The 14,967-nt window shown below is 35.4% G+C and overlaps 1 protein-coding gene across 4 annotated transcripts in view; it reads right to left on the bottom strand.

Moving 5' to 3' along the window:
• Positions 1 to 2,232, bottom strand: part of LOC131077101 (bifunctional purple acid phosphatase 26) — a 246,894-nt gene extending 244,662 nt beyond the window's left edge. For 2 of the 4 annotated variants that reach the window (XM_058014529.2, XM_058014531.2), the window contains exon 1: positions 1,891 to 2,232. The gene's annotated coding sequence lies outside the window, so the exon portion shown is untranslated. The remainder of the gene's footprint in view (positions 1 to 1,890) is intronic. The other 2 variants (XM_058014528.2, XM_058014527.2) reach the window with 2 other exon arrangements.
• Between the last annotated feature and the right edge of the window lie 12,735 nt (positions 2,233 to 14,967).

The raw sequence follows: 14,967 nt of genomic DNA, 5'->3' as shown, positions 1-14,967 counted from the left end.
ATACTTTCATTGCATATTTCAGTGTTTTTGGAGTTTGGAGTGATTTCTGGAGTTGCTGGTCTCCCTATGGCTGAAGCACGTTTTTTATCCCACCTCTCTGCTTGAGTGTCTGGTCATTCTGGGTACTGGTTCAATCATCCTTCTTGCTGTTGGCGATTCATATTGTAAGTTTGTGGCACTTTTCATGGAGTATTGAATTTAATAATGCAAATTGAAAATACCTAGCTAGTCGTGGGTTTTAGAGGGTGCATTGGGATGCATGCCAAGTAATTTGGGGTGTTTTGGTAGCTTCCTTCTGGTTTGTCTTAGTCGCTGCTAGTCTAGTGTTAGTTTGGGATTGATTTGAGGTGAATTGAGTGAGTATTGAGAGAGATATGAGTACTTTAGTGGGTTTATACGCTGTTGGTTATGCATTTTCAACCTACTATTTTTTAGGTTGGAAGAGTTTCATGATCATTATCTTTTATGTTCAGCATTATTCTTCTACTCTCACTTTCCTTTTTACTGTAAGGTTAAGTAGTAGTAATACTAACCCAATCTGGATTGTAATCTCTTATCCCGCTGAAAAGTGGAAGAGGCTGGCTTGCCGCCTACATCTGATAAATTGTAATTCAGTCCTCCCGCTGAAATATTGTGGTAGATTGATTTGTGTCTACTGTATTGTTCTCTTGGCTGGTTCACGGCCAAGTTTCTTGCTTTTCCGTTGGATAAGCGGAAGAGGCTGGCTTGCCGCCCAGTATTGTATTTGCTTTATCATTTCCAGCAGATTTGTGAGCTAACGAACCCCTCATCACCGTATGCTCTCACCTTCCCACATTGGGCACTTGGTGATCAGAAAGTGGAAGGGTTGCATTTTTAGCAAGCTTTGAGTTTATGTTTTCTAACCTTATCGGGTTATGTGTTGGTTGGTAATTCTTATTGCTCTTAAAAACAAAAAAAAATTATCCGGGATATTACAATATATCTGAAATTAAATACCAGGTTAATTTGTACTGCGGCATTGCAGGTAGTAAGGAGGCGACCATTGCTGTCAAAACCCTTGATTTTTCTCCTGGTAGAGGGAATAGTGATGATCGCATCTCTATCTCCATTGCTGATTTTAAGAGACTACAGAACTAGGTGAGGGACTTAAAAAGCTTTACGGATGCCCATTAAGAGCAAACCGAGTATGATAACCCAGTAGAATCACAATCCTTACATTGTTAATCAGTGGGATAACAAATCTGATGAGTTGTACTAATTTGTGAAGTACAAAGGCATATATGATTTTAAAGAAGTGATAGTTACTGTTCCCCAATTGCGTCGTTGTTTTTATGACATTCTTAGCAGCAGAGTGACAGGTTATAGTCTGCTGACTGTTATATAGCTTTTATGGTTTTATTTTAGCTTGGGTAGTCTAGAATTTGTTTAGAGTTTATGAATTTATAAGATAATGAATGCTCTGTTAGTAGTTTGGATTTTGATAGCATTTAAAATGGGGATTGTTGATGTATGTGGGTAGTGTCCTCTTTTGGAATACCTAGATTTATCATGCTATTAGATTGATCTAATAAGTATCAGCTTGTAGGCTGAGTGACTGCTATGTACATTTTTTTTAAGATAAATATACTTTCTTTTTGAACTTTTTCAAAAACAAGGATGATAATAATAATTGAAACTTTACAACAGATAATGAGATTTTTTCTAGTTCTAGAAGCATCAGAGATTCAACCTACTACAGAAAAAAAGCCACGTAACTGTTTCTTATCAAATCCAGCAAATTTCACAGCCACTGCTGAAAGAAAAAAATTACTAATAATAACTGTTTGCACAAAATAGCCTCAACAAACAGAGAAACGATCGATTTTAAGGCCTTCCAGAGTAGGAAAAAACTTAATGCAAGTTACTAACCGCTTAAGCTGGATATGTCTTCTGTGGGAGTCAAACCAGACTGAACTATAGGTATTAACGTGACAAGCGAGTTGGAAGGCGAGTTGGAAGGTTCAGTTCAACCACTACTACTAGTGTTTACGGTCAGCATCTTATGTAGGTATTTGTAATGAAGAAAGCCACAGGCCTTATCATTTTGAAATTAAAAAATTCCTGTTCTTTAATCTTTGTTAAACCAATCCCGAACTTAGTCGTCGTGGCTCTCATTTTCAGGACGATTGTACTAAGGGGAGCGTACCAGCAGACTCGTAGTTAATTTCGCTTCCTCAGTTTTTTTGTTTTTTTTTTCTTTGTATACGATTTTACTGTTTATAGTTTTTGTTTTGGTGTCTGAGTATGAATGATGCAAAGGTCAAAAAGATCTCTAATGGGTGTAAGGGTCAAAAAGTACACAATTCAGAGTGTCCCTTATACTTAGTTAAAGATGTCCCAATAACCGTATACTTAAAACTGTCAATACTTATGAAGAAATGCTGGTGTGCTATGGGTACCGATATAGGTGCACAAATGAATCAATTATAGTCCAAAAATGCTAAAAAATAGCTTTTAGTTATTTGTTTTTTGATTTTTTATAATTTAATAATTGGGAGGTTGGGTGTGCAAGGAGTGCACGTTGGTCTTCCCCTAGTAGATATTAGGTACTAAGATAGAATTGATTAATTAGTTATTATTTTTCTCAATAAATTAGTTGTAAAATATATTGTTTCCTTGTAAAAAATTGCACTATTATTAAATAATGGTAATCTAACAAATTTGATAATCTATCTTTTAAATATTAAATTGTTTTTTTACCTAGTATAAAAAATAGTAGTCTTTTTTCACAAATTTATTTAATTTTAATCTATTTATCTTCTTAATCTACTTTATTTCATGTTAAAACATTTTCTTTTTGATCTTGTTGCAAATTCTTTTCTCTCGTATAACAAGCCTTGTTTTACAACTCTATAAGCAATGCTCTTATCAATTGATGTTATTACATACCAATTTTCTCTCATGTACATGACAAAATCACAAATTACATTTGTATATGTTAAAATTAATTTTGGTCATAATAATAAAATATAATGGTAGTCTAACATAAGAGCTTTGCATAATTCAATCATATTTTCTTATCTTAACATTATCTAAATCATTTCATTTTAAATAAAATGAGTGTTTTTTATTGACACCTCTTAAATTTACAACGTAAATGTTCTTATTCAATAAATTATTTTTATTATTTATGTTTTTGTTTTAATACATGACATTCATCACATAATATAAATTTTAGCAAGGTTGAAAGTAGCATTCAATGTTGCAAAATTAGAAGGGGTCATATTTAAATGAGTGAAAGAAAGATTTTAATGACATCCATGAGACAAAGTAATCTAAAGGACCAAGAGTTACATCCCTAAAACATTTCCAAATTCTTCTCAATGTTGGATCTTTTACTATAGATCTTGATTAAAAATTTACGATCTTACTAAGCCTTGCTTCCTTAAATAAGACAATTAGATTGTCTACTTTAAATTGTTGTAACATTCACATATCACTCTTGCCTCTACATCAACATGCTTGAAAACATAAAATAATTGTTGTATAATAGATTCTTGATACTTTGATTAGTTATCAATTATATTTTTTTTTGGAGAGCTTAAGTTATATGGAAAAATAAACTTTCATAAACTAGTTAAAGTAATTAAATAAATAAAAGACTAATTAATTAATTAAATTCAATTAAATAAGAGGACACTTAGTTTTGGAGTATATATATAGTTATAATCGTAATTTAAATAATTTGAAAAATATTTTATTTATATCATGTATTAGAAGAGTTATTTTTATCTACTTAAGAGTTATTTTGTTGGTTTTTTTTCAGTTTAAATTTTATTTTATATATATATTTCGGATTTTTTTAAAATTATTATAATAATAATAATTGTTTTATAAAATTAATTTTTTTAATAATTTTCAATTATTAAATTAGTTAAAAAATCAAATTGATTTAATATTTTAACTATTGTAACAAATAATTTTCATTCTTATCAACAAAAAATAATTTGCTTTTTGATTTTAACACATTCATGTTGTATGAATTTGGTTCAAAGATAGCTTTCTAGGTCAATTGGTTATTTTCAATAATACTTTCAAGCATGTCAAAAAATAATTGCAACAGGCAATATGTGTGTGCCTTTAACTAATTACTATTAGCTATACTTTTAATCATTCATAAATCAACTAATAAATACAAGAAATTGATCTACTAAGAAATCACATAGTGTTGGAGTAATAAGGTTCTTTACTTAAATAATTAAATCATATTGATTTAATAATTAAGTCACCCTTTACTTTAATTTCACTTAAGCTAAACTTAGAAAGCTAAACTTAGACCCATTAATAATTAATTCATTATTAATTATTAATTACTTTTAGATTTTGATCTCCTTTTATAAGGATTGATCCCTTTGTAATCTTTACACTGATTATTATTATTATTGTATATTGTTTTTTGCTTCAAGTTTTCAGAGCACTTTGTTTGTGTTTCAGTGTCTCTTGCATGTGACAAGTTATTTGCATGTAGGTGTTCACTGGGATCTGTGAGGTTGTATTTCATAACTTTAACATGGTATCAGATCTTTAGATCTGTCATTTCACTACCACTAGCAGCTTCACAAGGATGGCCAATTTTTCATATGGATGTGAAGAGTGTTTTCTTGCATGCAGACCTAAATGAGGAAATCCATATGGAGCACCTGAGGGAATTGTGCAGGACACTTCTTTGGTTTGCAGACTTTTGTGTTTATTATATGGTCCCAAACAAGCCCCTCGAGCTTGGTATGAGAAGATGAACTTTTTTTGCTCTCCTCTCACTTCCCACACAATCATTTTGATCCCACAATTTACATTCGACATCTAGAGGGTGATCTTTTGATTCCTGTGCTATAGGTTGATTATCCAATAGTACAGGTAGCTCATCCTCTATGATTCAGAGTGTTTAGAGAGCTTTGATGGAGCAGTTTGAGATGACAGACCTCGGCCTTCTGCACTATTTTCTTGGTCTATAGGTTGTTCAATCTTCAGATGGGATTTCCATATATCAGCAAAAGTATGCTCTTGACATGCTCCATAGATTTGGCATGCTTGATTGCAAGCTTGACCCCACACCCTTTCAGTTGGGAATTGTTTTGCCTTACACTTGCTCTACTCCTTTAGTAGACTCTACTTTATATAGACAATTGGTTGGCAATTTGTTGTACCTAACACATTTATGTCCTAATCTTTCCTTTGCAGTTGGCCTTATCTCTAGCTTTTCACATGATCCACATGAGAGTCATTGGCAAGTTGCCAAACGTATCTTGAGGTGCATTCAGGTTACTACATAGTATGGCATTCACTACACATCAGGGGCTCCTCACATTATTGGCTTCATTGACTCAGATTGGGATGTTGATGTCGATGATCAAAAGTCTACTTCTAGATTTGTTTTTTGCCTTGGTTCTAGTCCTATCACACGGTCTTGCAAGAAGCAATCCACTATTACATTATAATCTACTGAGGTTGAGTACCGAGCAGCGGTGTTAGACAGTCAGGAGGTTTTATGGCTTCGATGGTTGATGACAGAGTTTGGGTTTCTTCCTGATAGTGCCACACTTCTTTGGTGTGACAATCAATCAGAGTACTATACACATTTCTCACAATCCAGTGGAGCATCAGCAAACGAAGCACATTAAGATCCACGTGCACTTCATCAATAAATTGATTTAGGATGGTTCACTCATCTTGGAGTACATTCATATAGAGGAGCAAGTTGCTGACATCTTCACGAAACCTTTGGCATCACCGTGTTATCTTCAGTTGCGCTATATGCTCGAGGTGAAGGAAGTTGTCCTTGGGGGGTCTTTGTGAGGTCTTCCTTCCTTCATGTTTTTTTAGCATGCTTTCATCTCTTTTAGGAGAGGAGTTTTTTTTCCACTGGGTTTTCTCCTTTTCTCCACTTTACAGAGATTTCATTGTACTTGGGTACCTCATCATGCTTTGTTGTTGGGACCCTTTTTTTTTGCTTTCATGCATCTAGTCCTTAGTTTTTCTAGCTTCTCTCTAAGTTCATCTTAAGGGGGGGTGTTGGAGTAATAAGGTTCTTTACTTAATTAATTAAATCATATTGATTTATTAATTAAGTCACCTTTTACTTTATTTTCACTTAAGCTAAATTTAGGATGCTAAACTTAGGCCCATTAATAATTAATTCATTATTAATTATTAATTACTTTTAGGTTTTGATCTCCTTTTATAAGGATTGATCCCTTTGCAATATTTACACTGATTATTATTATTACATATTATTTTTTGCTTCAAGCTTTCAAAGCACCTTGTTTGTGTTTCAGTATCTCTTGCACGTGATAGGTTACTTTCATGCAGGTGCTCACTGGGTTTTGTGAGATTATATTTCACAACTTTAACACATATGTCATCAATATTTAACAAATAATTATTCTAGAGAACAAACTTAAGTTCAACTATAGTACTAGGTATTTGGCTATGAAAATTAAAACTAAGTAATCAATTTATAAAAACTTTTTACAAAAAAATCATTTGTTCATTGATATTTAACAAACCAAACAAAATCATGTTTGACTATGTTAGTCATATTTGTGTGTAGAAGGAATCAAACTCATAGTCAATTTTAGCCCTAAAAATTATGATATTCACTAACCCAATTAAATTGACATGCATTTAGCTTGTAAGAATCAATGAAATGATTTGTATCGCAAAGTAATAGAAAACTAATTAGAACTAAAAATCAGGTACCATAGCTGAAATTATATCTCATCTAAATTATGTTAAAACTAAAACATATGATGTTTAATAAAAAGTTAATTTGGTATTAAAAGTTATCTTAACATAATTGTACCCTAGAGGGATAGCCTTCATGTTGGTCAATTGTCATTTAGATATGAGATCATGTAGTCTATCCACCCTAACTTTAGAGATTGTATCTCTAAGTGGTGGAATGTCCTTATTCAAGGTTCTACTATGTATAGGGTTGCTCACAAGCCCACTTCACTCAAAAATAAAGTTAAGGGGTGGAATAATTTTTTCTTTGGGAATGTTCTAGAATAAAGAAGGAGCTAGTTGCTAAGCTAACTGATATCTAATTGAGAATGGCTCGAGGAGACACCACTGATGAAAATTATCAAACTAAAAATTATTTACATTAAATAATTGGAGAAACACTTTAAATAGAGAAATAATATTTTGGAAGTAGAAGTCTAGAATTCAATGAATGAAAGAGGGGGACACGAACCCTACTTTTTTCATAGATCACCCATGAGACACATGAAAAGGAACATTGTTGCAAGACTCGTGGTGGGAATGGGACTAAGGTTTCCACTAATTCTTAGTTAGGACAAACTGCTTCTAAATACTTCTAATCTACTTTGTTTGAATAGTTCTTAATCCACAATTTTGGGATGGATAAACAATTATTAAACAATATTCCTTTAGCCTTATCTAAAGATGATAATGCTCTGCTATAGTCACTTGTCACTAAAGAGGAAGTTTGAATTGCTACTTTTTCTATATTTGCCTATAAGGCCCTAGGTCGTGATGGTTTTCCTTGTGCCTTCTTCTAGAAATTTTTGGATATCGCTAGTTTTGATATCACTGTGGTGGCTAAAGACATATTCAAAACTACAAAACTGCTAAAAAAGATCAACAATACTTTCATAGTCCATTTTCCCAAATTTCTTGACTTATTAGTGTATGCCAGAAATGGGGGATCGTCCTACAATGGAAGAAAACACCTCAAACACACACATGAAACATTGCATTAGAGTTAGTAAGGATCAAAAACATGTTAGTGAACCAAAAACTCTCAAAATCATTCCATGCTCCTCTATCCCTAAAGATCCTTAAGATTCAAGGTGGCCCTCACTTGGAAGAGCACTTGATCTCTTGGATGTCAACCTAGAGAACGAGATTTAAATGATGATTCTAGGATCAAAATGAATGCAACTAAGATCCTAGTGAATGCTAAGATGATGATATGAATGAAAGCTAAGGATGCAAGATGAAAAGTTAGTTATGACCAAGATGGTGGAGATGATATGAAGCTAAGTTAATTCCAAATTGAAGATTACAATGAGCTAATTAAGTTAGATGAAGATGAAAAGGTATAAAATTGATATGAAATTTAGGCTAAATGATCTAAAACCTAATGCAATTAAGCTAAATGCTATGATACTAATGCTAGAAGACTTAGATGCTTGAAGGTGATGAATGAGCTCCTTGATAACCTACAAAATGACTATAATTTGGATGCACAAAAGTGGATTCTTGGATATGAGGCAAGGGCTCGTCTTATAGAGTCGAAGGCTTAGAAATGGATGGCCAAGATTGATTATTAATCAAGGGTCAAGATTGAAGGAGGAATGTGGTCCTAAGTTGGAAGGCTTAGGCTTGTGAAAAATGTCACAAGGGGGAGAAGGTGAGGATCAATGTGGTCCCACATGTGTGGTCCCAGATTTGCAAGCTTAGCCTTGTGACAAGTGTCACAAGGGGGAGAGGGTGAAAAGTCAATGTGGTCCCACATGTGTGGTCCCACCTCGGGAGAAGGGGGATATGTGCTCACACATCTGTGAGCAACCTAGGAAGAAACAAAGTGGATTAATTAGAATAATGAGGGCATTAGATAGGTTCCAGAAGAATATTAGGATGCTAATGAGAAATGTAGGATTTTGCAAGTGGGGAGGACTATTCACAAATAAATAATGATTTATTTATTTGCAAAGAGGATTTTTAATTAAATGTGAATTTAATCAAAAGGGGAAAAAGGGATTTTAATTAAATAAATAAGATTTATTTAATCAAATGGCTAAGGGTACTTAAGAAAACCTTAGTTTAATTAATAGATTAGGCTAGAAGAAGAAGGAGATTTAATCAAATATTTAATTTGATTAAAAGGTCAATTAGAAGAACAGGGATATTAATTAAATCTTAATTTAATTAATTGGAAGAATTAGGGATATAATTAAATGAATAAAATTCACTTAATTCACTGTGCAACTTTTAGGTGTCTACATTTTGCCCCTCTTTGAGTCAACGTGTGACCACATGTTGATTCAAAGATAAATGCTCAATTTGTCATCAATTTTTTTTGATATGATGTTGTCGCCAAAATTGTTGATATGATTCCCTGGATATGAAAAATTGATTTCGATATGATACATTGATGTGATTTTGTCAATGTGAAGCTGATATAAGATTGATATGGAGATTCAATATGATAATGATGATATGCCCCCTCGAGCGATAAATTGAGATTGTGGTTTTTGAGAGAGCAATGTGAAGCACGATGACTTTTGAAATTTTATTGATGTTTAAATTTTTTATTTTTTTGTGGATTCTAAAACTTTTTATTTTTTGGGTTTTTAAAATTTTAAATTTTTTCGGTTTTTAAAAAAAAAAAAAAATTGGCTTTTTAAATTTTTTTCTATTTTTTGGATTTTTTCAAAAATTTATCACTCGATAGATTTTATTAAAAAATGATATTCAAAAATGGGGTTAGGACAATGTAGGGATAGAGTGTTCATTCCCCACACGTCCACCGAGGCATCACAACTGTCTGCATCAACATGGGCAATATAAGCCTCCAAGGGCCCATTTCCACCTCATTTGTGCATTTGGCTTTTGGAGATTGGAGCTCTGGAGTGGAGAGGAGAAATGGCACCGCCTACCATCTTCATCAATTCAAGCAAGTTTGGCGATATTAGCGGCCTCCAGAATATAGCGCACCAGTGAGTTTGATTTTCTAACCCTTCTTGTGAATTTTTAGCTTAGATTTAAGCCGATTTAACTAGATTTTTCAAAAAAATTAGCGCTAAGGTTTACTTTTTCCAACATTTTTATTTTTGAATCTTTTAGCGCATTTGATTTATTTTTTATTGCATCTGATTATTAATTTTGCACATTTGATTATTTTCGTCGCGCATACAATTAATTTTTTAGTGGATTTGATTAGGGTTTTAGCGCATAGGGTAGATTAAATAGCGCATATGAAAAAAAATTTAGTGCATATGATGAAATGTTTAGCGCATTTGATTGATTAAACAACGCATTTGATGGATAAAATAACGCATTTGAATTAGCCCATACGATGTTTATTTTAGTGCATATAAAACAACGCGCAATTTTTTGAATTTTAAATTTTTTTTCAACATGTACAATCTTGAATTTTAGGTTTGTTATGAAATTTTATATCCTATCGATGTGTCGGTTTGTGTTGATATGATGTTGATTTGTTGATTTTTGTGTCGCAGGCCGGTATGAGTCGATCGTCGATATGAGTCAGTTCAATAGGGTTCAAATTTTGGTATGGATCAAGTCGGTCAAAGTCTATATGGTTCAAGGTCGATATGGGTCACTTGTTGAGATGGGTCAATTTTCGATATGGGTTTGTTTGTCGATATGGGTCACTTGTCGAGATGGGTCAATTTTCGATATGGGTTTGTTTGTCGATATGGGTCAATATTGTTATGGGTCCTGATTCAATATGGGTCAATGTTGTTATGGGTCCTAATTCGATATGGGTTTGATTTTGATATGGATCTTGGTCGATATGGGTCAATGTCAATATGGGTCAATTTTTGATATGGGTCTATTTGTCGATATGGGTCAATGTCAATATGGGTCAATTTTTGATATGGGTCTATTTGTCGATATGGGTCCTGATTTTGATATGGTTCTTGTGTTCGATATGGTGCTTGTTTTTGATATGATACTTGATCTTTGATATGGATCTTGTTGTCAATGTGGAACTTGGTTTTCGATATGATGCTTGATTTTCAATATGGGTCTTGATTTGGTTTTTGATATGGGACTTGTTACTCGATGTTTGATATGGGACTGATTGATTAATTCTCGATATGAAGCTTGATTTCGATATGGTTTTTGTTTGATTGATAAGATAGTCCTTGTGTGATGTTGTGACTATCATCACTTGATAGATGCCTCTGTTGTTTGAGTATTGATTTTTTTATTACTTAGGATAGATAAAACTAATATAATACCCCCTTGTTGATATAGGTCCATCGAGGTGTTCTTCAGTTTCGATATAAATACCCGAAGACATTGTCTATGAGAGATCATTTGACTATCAATGATTTAGCAGTTATAGAGGCATGTGGTTTGATACACTTGCTAGAGATGCCTTCCTATCAAAAGAATATGGCTCTACTCACCACATTGGGCGAGAGGTGGCACAGTGATCACAACACCTTTTAATTTACCCATTGGTGAGATCGCAGTGACACCCAAGGATGTCTATCGGATTCTCTGAATTTTGATTCAACAAAATTTGTTTGTCTATGATGTGGAGGAGGTTGGTGGGATGGACTCTCTACAAGAGGTTTTCAGTGATCCACATCTTTCTGGTTATTCAGTGGCCTGGGAGGACATGGTGGATAGTTACGCCCCACTCCCTTCAGTATTTATAGGATTGATCGGTACCTTCTTGATTCCTAACAGGAGGTCTAATGGGTTGTTGGTTGGATGGGTTCAGGTTGTAGGGTAGATGGTGCATCTGTGCACACAATATTCTTGGGGTATATGTCTGCTCGCTCATTTATATCATGAGCTCCACCAGGTTGTCTATGATGAGGCGGCCAGTTTAGCTTCCAAGTGCACCCTACTACAAATTTGGGCATGGGAGAATATAGCAGTGTCTCGTCTGATTGGAGATAGATTCAGACCAGAAGGAGCACCCTGTGTGATGATGTATAGCCAGGTCGCTTCCCAGCCCATGCTAGGGAAGTTGGAGTATTGGAGACATGCCCTAGATGATATGGAGATGGTGGTTTGGAGGTCGTATCATCTTTGTGAGTGGTGCAGGAGCACCCAAGGCAAACATGGCCATCATAAGGCCACATTGAAGGGAAATGAAAATTATAAATATTTTGATGTTGTAAGGTCAATCTTGACCATTTAAATATGTAATCATGGTTAATAAGACCATTGGAAGTCATGAAACTCATAAAATGAGTTATTTTGTAATGAGTTGTAAAAATTGTCAAAATGGGCAAAATTGGGCAAATTGAGCATGTAATGGGGTTCAAGGGTAAAGTAGGAGTTTTGTTTAATTTTTTTTGTTCATAAGGTCTCAAAAGACCATATTCATGTAATAGAAATTCTTATTAGTTTCATAGCACAAGGGAGGTCAAAAGTTGTTATGTAAACCAAGTGAGTGATTATGTGTAAAACAACCAAAGTTGGTTAAAATGGTAGTTAGGGAGGTTGATTTCGGTTTTGGGAGTCTAAATGCATTTAAAAACCTCATTCTCACATGGGGAGAGGTTGGTTGTTATTGGAGTATGGTCGAAATTGATTGAAATGTAAGAGTTTTGAAGTTGGAGCAATGAATACCTAGTTTTCCATGCAATTTTGATCAAAAATCTGAACTTGCAACCATTGTAATTTCATTTTTACAAGACCTTTTGATCTGATTCTTTTTGGAGGTGATAGGGAAATGTTTTAACTTTCATTTTTCATTGGTTTGAAGGTTTAATCAATCACTTTGTACGTTTTATATTGACTGTCCTAAAATCTGCTGTAGGTGACAGTTTAAGAGGGGTTTGAGAATCATTTTGTGAATCTGACCCATTCTACTTTATGTGGTTAATGTGGCTTGTGGAATGGGTCAAGAATAATGTAAAATATGTGCTTTAATCATTCATGTGCAGGGAAGAACCTGGAGTTGAATTTTTTGATGCTCAAGAGTATGGGGTTGAGTGAGGAAGAGTGCATTTGGGGTGCCACATTCAAGGTCTGAGCAAAATGTATTAACAAGTGCTTGGTTTTATGTTAGATTATGTTTGTGCAGGTTAAATATGAGGTGTTTGATCCATTAATAGGATCTGAAAGTTTTTGGAGAGTCGGATTTGAGAAGGCCCTAGTTTTGGAGGCCTAAAAGTGAGGGTTTGGGATTTCACAGGATAGATGAGATTGGCAGCCCCTAAAAACTTGAAAATCCTTTGTTTGGGAACATTTCCTAAGACTTTTTTTTGGTTTGGAGTCATTTGGAGTTGATTCAATAGGGGTTCCTTTGTAAAAGTGGCCTAATAGGCCTAAATTCATGCATAACAACAGGTTGATCTGTACAGGTGGTCCAAAGGAGTAATACCTAGTTTTGGGATATGTTTTAGGGTCTGCTAAAGTTTATCTAAATATGTAATTTTTTTGTCAAGTGTTTTGGGATGATTTGGAGAAAATTTGAAAATACCCGATTTGGAGGCTACAAGGAATAGAGCCTAGAAGAGCAAGTTTGGTTTATGAGTTTGAGTCTGAGTTTGGGGGTGTGTAGAACCTTGTCTTATGGTGTTTGGGATGTGTTAAGACCAATAGAGGTGTTGGAACAAACCATTTTGATGTTATCCTTGGTTGGGTGTGTTGAGTTGAGTTTGGTTTTGAATCACCTAGCATGTAGAGGATCCTTTGATGTGTCTCCTTGAGTTGATTCAATCCTTAGGGAGAGTTCCAGAGTTGATCTCTCTGCATCAGTGAGCCTTGGCCTGAGAATGGATTGGAGGTGCCATATTTGTTTTTGAGCAGGTTTTTGTTGGGTAGGACCCCCTATGTTGTAGAGCGGTTCATTCTTTCTTGAGTATACTAGTAGTTTGGTCGTGTGTAGCCTATGCCACAGGGGATGCTCATGTATGCTAAGGTGCACAAGGAGAGGAAAGATTGGGGACTGATACTAGATTTTTCCACAGCCCGGGCCAAGTTCTACTCCTTGCCCTATTGTGTATGGAACATGCAGGTGGATGTAGTTGATGCGGGTATGACAGATGAGTATGCTCAGCATATGATGAGACATAGGTTCCCATGACTTATAGGGCCATGAGAGCCTATTCTTGCACTTAAGGAGGTTTATGATGACGATGATGATCAGGGCAGAGGGGGAGGTCATCGAGGTGGCGAGCGAGGATAAGGGAGAGGCAGGAGGGGTGGGAGATATGGTAGAGGTGGTATGATTGGCCATGGCTGGGGAGTAGGTGGTGGCGGGGGTGGAGGAGGAGATGAGGGAGGATATGGGAGGGGGTAGGGTGTAAGGGGGAGAGGAGGTGGGTGGAGGGAGAAGTTGGGAGAAGGAGGGCCAGTGCAGGACGAGGATGTTGTTGCAGTGGAGGCCGAGAAGAGCTCAGGTGATGACGAGTTTGAGGGGGAGTGATGATTTTATCGATGAGGAGACCAAGTTTGAGCAGGTTGGTGGAGGAGGAGGGTTGATTGGATTGAGGGATGGTGGGTTATGAGGAGGAGGAGGATGTTTAGCAACTTGCCCATCAGAGGAGGATAGATATGCCCTTGCTTGCCCCTTGACAAGTTGGTAGTTAGGATTTGCAGTCGTCACAACCATAGATGGTATAGATTAGAGTGCCTTTGCATCAATAGTAGGCATAATTGGTAGGTTTACAGGCTATGTTGAAAAGGATACAACATCAACTTACACATGCCCAAGCACATGTGACACAGCTACAAAGATAGGTGACCACAATGTCATTAGAGCGGGACTCAACTAGAGTCGAGAGGGATAGTGCCATGGCTAAGAGGGATAGTGCTCGACAAGGTTTTCAAGCGGCACAGACATAGATTGGTCAGCTCACAGCTGAGAGGGATACTGAGAGGGATCGTCGGGGTTGTGCAGAGGAGACAATGCAAACCCTACGACAGGCCACCACATAGGGAGTGATAGGCGAGACTATCTGGAGTCTCGTCAATCAAACCAAGAGGGCCACTTATTAAAGGGATTTGTACTTTGTAGTGGTGTCAATAGCTCAGTGGGCTCCTAGTTTGTTAGGCCCAATATGGAAAGCTAATGTACTGAGAGGGGAGGGGTGATTCAGTACTTCAAATCTTTTTATCAACAATAACTTTACTGTTATGCATAAACCAAAAATTGCTACAACATAACATAAAGCTAAAACAAAAAGATAACAATCATACATGATTCACTCCATAACACATATATTTGGTTACGCAGAAACTCTTGGTTAGAGAGAAAAACTA

The sequence above is a fragment of the Cryptomeria japonica genome, chromosome 9, assembly GCF_030272615.1.
Source record: "Cryptomeria japonica chromosome 9, Sugi_1.0, whole genome shotgun sequence".
NCBI classification, from domain to species: domain Eukaryota; kingdom Viridiplantae; phylum Streptophyta; class Pinopsida; order Cupressales; family Cupressaceae; genus Cryptomeria; species Cryptomeria japonica.
This window is presented reverse-complemented; position numbering and strand designations above follow the sequence as displayed.